The following is a 6,448-nucleotide window of genomic DNA, read 5'->3' on the forward strand; positions in this document are numbered from 1 at the left end:
CGAAAGTATTTCCCTGGATGAACCCTTTCCATGGAGCTCTACTGCTATTAGACTTCTATATTGTGATATGAACGACTAGAAAAAGAAATGAATTGGTGGTATGGTCTAGAAAGCATGAATGTTAGTATTGCTTATCTTCGTTTTTTTATTCAAACGACTTTTTTGCCTCAGCGCCATCTGTGAGAAATGTGTTAAAGTTTTTTTTTCACTCAGCCTTTACAGCTACCATCGGCTGACTGAGGGAGAGAGGCGGAGATGTCGCTTTAAAAGTTTATACGAAGTTTTACTACAATGATATTCAATTATTTTTTATGAACAGCAAAGTAACCGTAGCCAATTATGAACTTTTTACAAACACAACAAGTTTAACAGTGTTATCAACCATAAAACTTGAATGACCCGTAGCTTAGACTTTAAATAATAATACTAAAGTGGGAATCAAACCTGTAATACCGCGTTCACGTGTCACGTGTGCAACCAATGAACTAACCGAGATTTAATCGCAGTCTAGTTATAAATTAATTTGTTGTTTTATCACCAATAAAATGAGTTGTAAAATTTTATTTTCGTTTTGCAATTTACTGCGATTTAGAGGTGCGAATGACTATTTTTATGACTGCTTAATATAATTACCTAAGTTAAAAAATGGCAGACAGTTACATCTGTCTATATAGTCTATACAGGCTGTTAATATTTTAAAATGTCGACTAAATACTGAATACAATGAATAAATAATTATAATAACGATTCTATTTGAGGACTTTCGTGGCGCAACGGCTACTTACTATGAGCGTTGGATGCGGAAGTCCCGGGTTCGATTCCCGGTAGGACAAAATTGGGAAATGAACTTTCTTAAATTGATTCTAGTGTGGATGGTCTGGGAAATACCCCATAGTGCACTCCATTGCTTCGGTGCTTTTATCGTATTAACGACATAGACTTACAGCCCAAAGCTATGGGACATGTTTGCCATAGTGTGAATGGTTTTAATAAATCGGCGTAAGGTTCTCGCTGATTGTTGCCCAAGGGGCGTCTGACGTACAGGGAATATGAATGTTACGTCATACGAGGAAACTTCTTTCGTGCACCCCATACTATAAGGCCTGTTATATGTATATACATGTAATATCAAGTGACGGGACGAATAAGCCGTGCGCCTGGTGGTAAGCGACACGCCTATCCATAACAGTTGCAGTGCAACTCAAAGTTTTAAATCGCACCGATCTTAGGGGCAGTGCTACTGCGCCCGTCACCCTGAGACATAAGTTGACAAGTCCCATGTGCCTGTAATTTCACCAGCACCCTTCAAAACCGGAACGCAATAATACATTACTTCTTGTCTGCAGAAATAGATAAGGTGGCAGTAGTTCCCTGGATAAACTCTTTGACAAAGAGCTCTACTGCTAATAACTATATGTCAATTAATGCGCGTGACTATATGTGTTGTATGTGACATTTTTAAAATAAACTCTTTTCCTAAAGCAACCGCAACATAGCTTCAAGAAAATAAACAATAATTGTAGAGCAATGAACGAATGCAGAGACGAACATAGAACAATAAAATGATGTTTCCAAGCGTCACGTAGTCACGAATGAATAAAATATAATGAGATGACTCACTGATGTAGAGTAGACTGGAATTTACAATGTTCACTAGGAATTCAGAATATTATTTATTATGCTATAGCATACCGTGTTTGCTTCCTTTTTTTTATATCTAGTGACGGGACGAACAAGTCGTGTGCCAGTTGATAAACTACACGCATATTCATAACAGTTGCAGTGCCACTCAGAGCTTTAAGTCACAAACATATGAGGGGTACTACCACTGCGCCCATCATCCTGAGACATAAGTTGATAAGCCCCATGTGCCTGTAATTTCACCAGCACCCTTACCCTTCAAATCCGGAACGCCGTAATGTTCACATTACTGCTTGGCGGCAGAAATAATTAAGGTGACCGCACTTCCCGGGACGAACTCTTTCACAACGAGCTGTACACCACATTTCGTTAAAATTCTAGTTCTATTCACAATTCATTTATTTGTGAAAGCAAAGGTTGCATAGAAGTTGACATGTAACATAATATGTATACATTATAGTCGCAGCTGACTCTACCGTGACCTGTACAGAGCCCGAAACGTTGGTTTGTTTAAAAAAAAACAATCATACGCGATTTAAATTCGAAAACATAGTTTTATTTCCTAAAAATAATGACTTTTTTTAATAATTTTTATAAATAATGAATTTTGTGTATGGACTTGAAATTTTGAAAATGGTCACTTAGGCGCTAGTACTGTCCGAGTTACCGTAGGTACTTGGCATTAGAACCATCTTCCTGTTTGTTTGGTCGAATTAATTACCAAATATATGAGCATTGGAATTAACTTCGGGGCAATACCCAGAATTCAAAGATCAGAACCAATATCATGTTACAGATTGGTGACAACTACACCACCGTGATCTTTAATATTTGCGCAATCATTATTAAAATAAAATATCCAATATCTCTATTCGATAGTCTACCCTATATCGAGACAGAAGCAGCCGTTTTCGTCTAATTGGCAATAAAATTTAACCAATCCGACACTCGTTTTCGTAATCGTACCCAAAAACGAACATCTACACGGTTTATATTATATTTAGATACAGGATGCTACAAAAATAAATATTTCTTACAACAATAGCGTGGGTAAGAAAAGTGTTAAGAATGCTTTAAAAACCTCAACGACAGCGTGGTAAATATTTTATGAAAGTTCTGTATTGCTACCAATCCGGTGCTAGTTGGACCGTTGTTACTTAAGTGGGAATATTGTAAAAGGTGTCTTATTATGTTGATTATTACAAAGTAAGAGCTGTTCTATTGCGAAGTCGATGCTTCTTATTCCTGTGGCGATATATATCCAAGACTATTTGTAAGTTCCGTGCATTTATGAATATTTAATATTCCACTCGCTATTCCTCTCATCAGATGAACCATTCTTATCAGTGCAACCCGCATTTGACCAGGGTGTTGGACTATAGCCCAAATCTTAGAGGAAATGACGTGTGCATCAGTGGACGTATGATATTAATATTAATAACACGAGTGACGGGATGAACAAGTCGTGGGCCTGGTGGTAAGCGACACGCCTGTTCATAACAGTTGCAGTGTCACTCAGAGCTGTAAACAGCAAAGATCGGAGGTGCACTGCAATTGCGCCCGTCACCTTGAGACATAAGTTGACAAGTCCTACGTGCCCGTAATTTCACCGCTACTTCATGGGCACTGGATTTGGTGGAGCTCCTGGATTCTTTTTTTTATTCTAATGTAGGTGTGCATTTGACCTCCATTTCACCTGATGGAAAGTAACGATGAGGTCGACGATGGGGCATGCACACCTAGATAATACCTATTCACTCTCGACTTGAAAAGGTCCAAGTTATAACGTTCAGGGAACAGGTCTGCAGGCAGGGAATTCCACTCCATAGTCGTTCGTCATATGCATGTGGAAGCGTAACGTTTCGTGCGAATCTTTGAAATATCCACAACATAGGGGTGGGAGCCAGTTCCATTCACTCCATTTTTTTTCCACACATGATTCCATTCACTGTAGGACAGATATCGCAAATGACCTTGACAACTTCTCTTCTAGTCAAGTCAAGACCTTACATCTCTCTAGGCACTCTAAGGGTCGTATTCTAAAACTCTACTCAATGCTCAAGTCAGGATTTGAGTATGGTTTAAAGCACTCGAAATCATACTCAAGTCCCTGCCATTAGGGTCGTATTTCCAGTGCTTGTGTATCCAGTGCAATCCTGACTTGAGCATTGAGTAGAGTTCTAGAATACGACCCTCAGATTCGTGGTCTAAAATAATAGCAAATCTACTTTTGGTGTTCAATGATTCGACTACATTATCTGGTTTAATCAATTCTGTGTTTTAAACCCAATTAGTACTAATGTGCTTATACACACATCAAAAAAAGTTTGCGATCAATAGCATAAGCTCCTATAATTCTTTAAATTTAACTTTATCAAGAAAAAATCTATGTTGTATGCTTTCTTTAAATAGGAATACCCTGTTTGAAATTAAAATATAAAACTATTTTTTATTATTTATTTAAAAAAATTGAGCCATTAATCATAATGTAATAGTGATAGAAATTTCATAGAAAGAAAAAGACTGTTTAATTAAACTTAAACAACAATTTATTATTAAAAGGTGTGAATTCAATATAAAATAACTCCTCCCCTGGCTCGAATACATGCGAAGATCCTCCTGGGCATGCTGAGGATCAAGTTATCCAGCATTTCCTGAGGTAACCTATCCCATTCTTCAATAGCGGCTTCCCTGAGCTCTGGACCTGTCTGGGGACGTGGCTCACGGTTCCATACTGCTCATTTAAGAGCATCCCACGCGTGCTCTATTGGGTTTAAGTCGGGCGAGCCGGCAGGCCAGTCTAATCGTGTGATATCGTATTCTTGAAGAGCAGCATTGACTCGTTGAGCTCGATGTGCGGGCGCATTATCATCGACCAGTACAAATTGGTGCCCATGGTTTACTCGGAATGGTCTGACGATATCATCAATAGCAACTGCTTTGTACATGTCTGCTGTCATGAAGCCCCGATACGGGATCAAAGGCGTTCTAGCTCCAATCATAATGCCACCCCAAAAGGACACCTATTTTCCGCCTTGCTGAACTGTTCCAGTGGCAGTTTTTTGTCTTTCACGGTCGCCTGGTCTTCTCCAGACACGGACATGTCGGTTATCTGGATGAGTGCTGATTCGGGATTCGTCAACGAAGAGACAGTTTTGCCAAATGTTTTCGTCCTCACCTTCTTCATTTTGCCGAAGTCTAGCCCACTGCAATCTTCGTTGTTGACGTTGCCGGGAATTGAGCGGAGCTCGCCAAGACCTCCGTGCTCGTAATCCAGCCTGGTGCAAGCAATTGCGAACGGTCTGCGTGCTAACTTCAAGCCCAGAGGCGGCCCTGACTTCTGCTTTTATTTTAGTAGCGTTGATTGTTGGATCACGGGCTGCCAGCAATCTAATATAGCGCTTTTGGGCAGCTGTCAAAACAGTTGGGCGACAGCTGCGGGGTCGGTCAGCTAAATTCCCCATTCCGTGATACCTCTGCAACGTAGCCACGACACAGGATTGGGATATAGCAAGTCTGCGTGCTATTACTCTCGTGGTGTATCCTTCTTCCCTCAAAGTTACTATTCTAGCTCGTAAAACCTCTGATAATCCTCTTGGCATTTTTTCAATCACAACTTTCCGCGAAAAATATCTTGAATCGCTTATAATTGACTAAATCAGATTTCTGAATGAGCGTAAGCTAGGACTGAAAGCCTTTTTATATGAAAAAACAATTGAACGGGGTCATTGTTTTATGTTCTAATTTATTTTTAAATAAAGAATCTAAAAAGAAGAAAAAATCATAATATAATCTACAGTAACAAAAAAGATTTCAGTTTTTCGAAGTGATCGCAAACTTTTTTTGATGTGTGTATCTGCCTCCGTGGCCGAACGGTTACCACGCTGGTCTGCCACGCAGAGGTCTCGGGTTCGATACCCGGGCCAGGAGAAGTATTTGTATGACCTACATTTATTTCTCTTATGAGTTTGGGTGTAATTTGTAATTTGTAATTTGTGTGGGTTATAAAAATATTGGAAATTAAACTATTTTTTCGGACATACATATATGTTTGTTTTTTCAAACACTCACAAATAGAAGCTTTATACCCATAAATTCAATACAAAATTATTGCACAAACTGATTTCGCCATCACTACACATTGAAAATGAAACTATAATAGCACATTTTTTGGGATGTAAATCGCATATATTTATGCTCTTATTGGTTCCAAGGATGCGATCGACTAAAGCAGAAAATCAGAAGTTCCTCTGCTCAAGGTGTTCTTTATTAATTATTATTTATATATTAATATAAAAATCACGTAAATTGCTTTAATATTCTTTTTAATTTTTTTTTTAAATTATTTCTCTGTTTTTTTTTTTTTTTTGTTTTGTTTGTATTCGTGTCTGTGCTTGTGCAATAAACAGTTTTCCTTCTTTCTCCTTTCCGATCTAGTTAAGTCAAGAAGTCTATCCGTCTATCATTCCGCGTTCGTTCATCCTTGTAGTCATACAGCAGGCATACAAAAATGTCACAAGAGAAACTACAGAATATCAAAAACAACTTCACTGGATCTAAATAATTTTATTGTATACCAAGTGAGCACTTTTATGCACGTAGTATAGTCTAAATAAAATTTGCTTGTGAAATTCCCCTTTACCACTTATACAACACACTCTATAACATATTTCAATCAATTAATTTTACAACAGACGTATCAATTAAATTGACGTTTGTATTTAATTAATATTAATTTATGATTTATTAAAAGCTATTTGGTAATTAAATGCTTATTAGGAGCTATAATATAAATCTTATAAATTAA

This window comes from Hyposmocoma kahamanoa, unplaced genomic scaffold, assembly GCF_003589595.1.
Source record: "Hyposmocoma kahamanoa isolate Upper Pololo Valley unplaced genomic scaffold, ASM358959v1 210, whole genome shotgun sequence".
NCBI classification, from domain to species: domain Eukaryota; kingdom Metazoa; phylum Arthropoda; class Insecta; order Lepidoptera; family Cosmopterigidae; genus Hyposmocoma; species Hyposmocoma kahamanoa.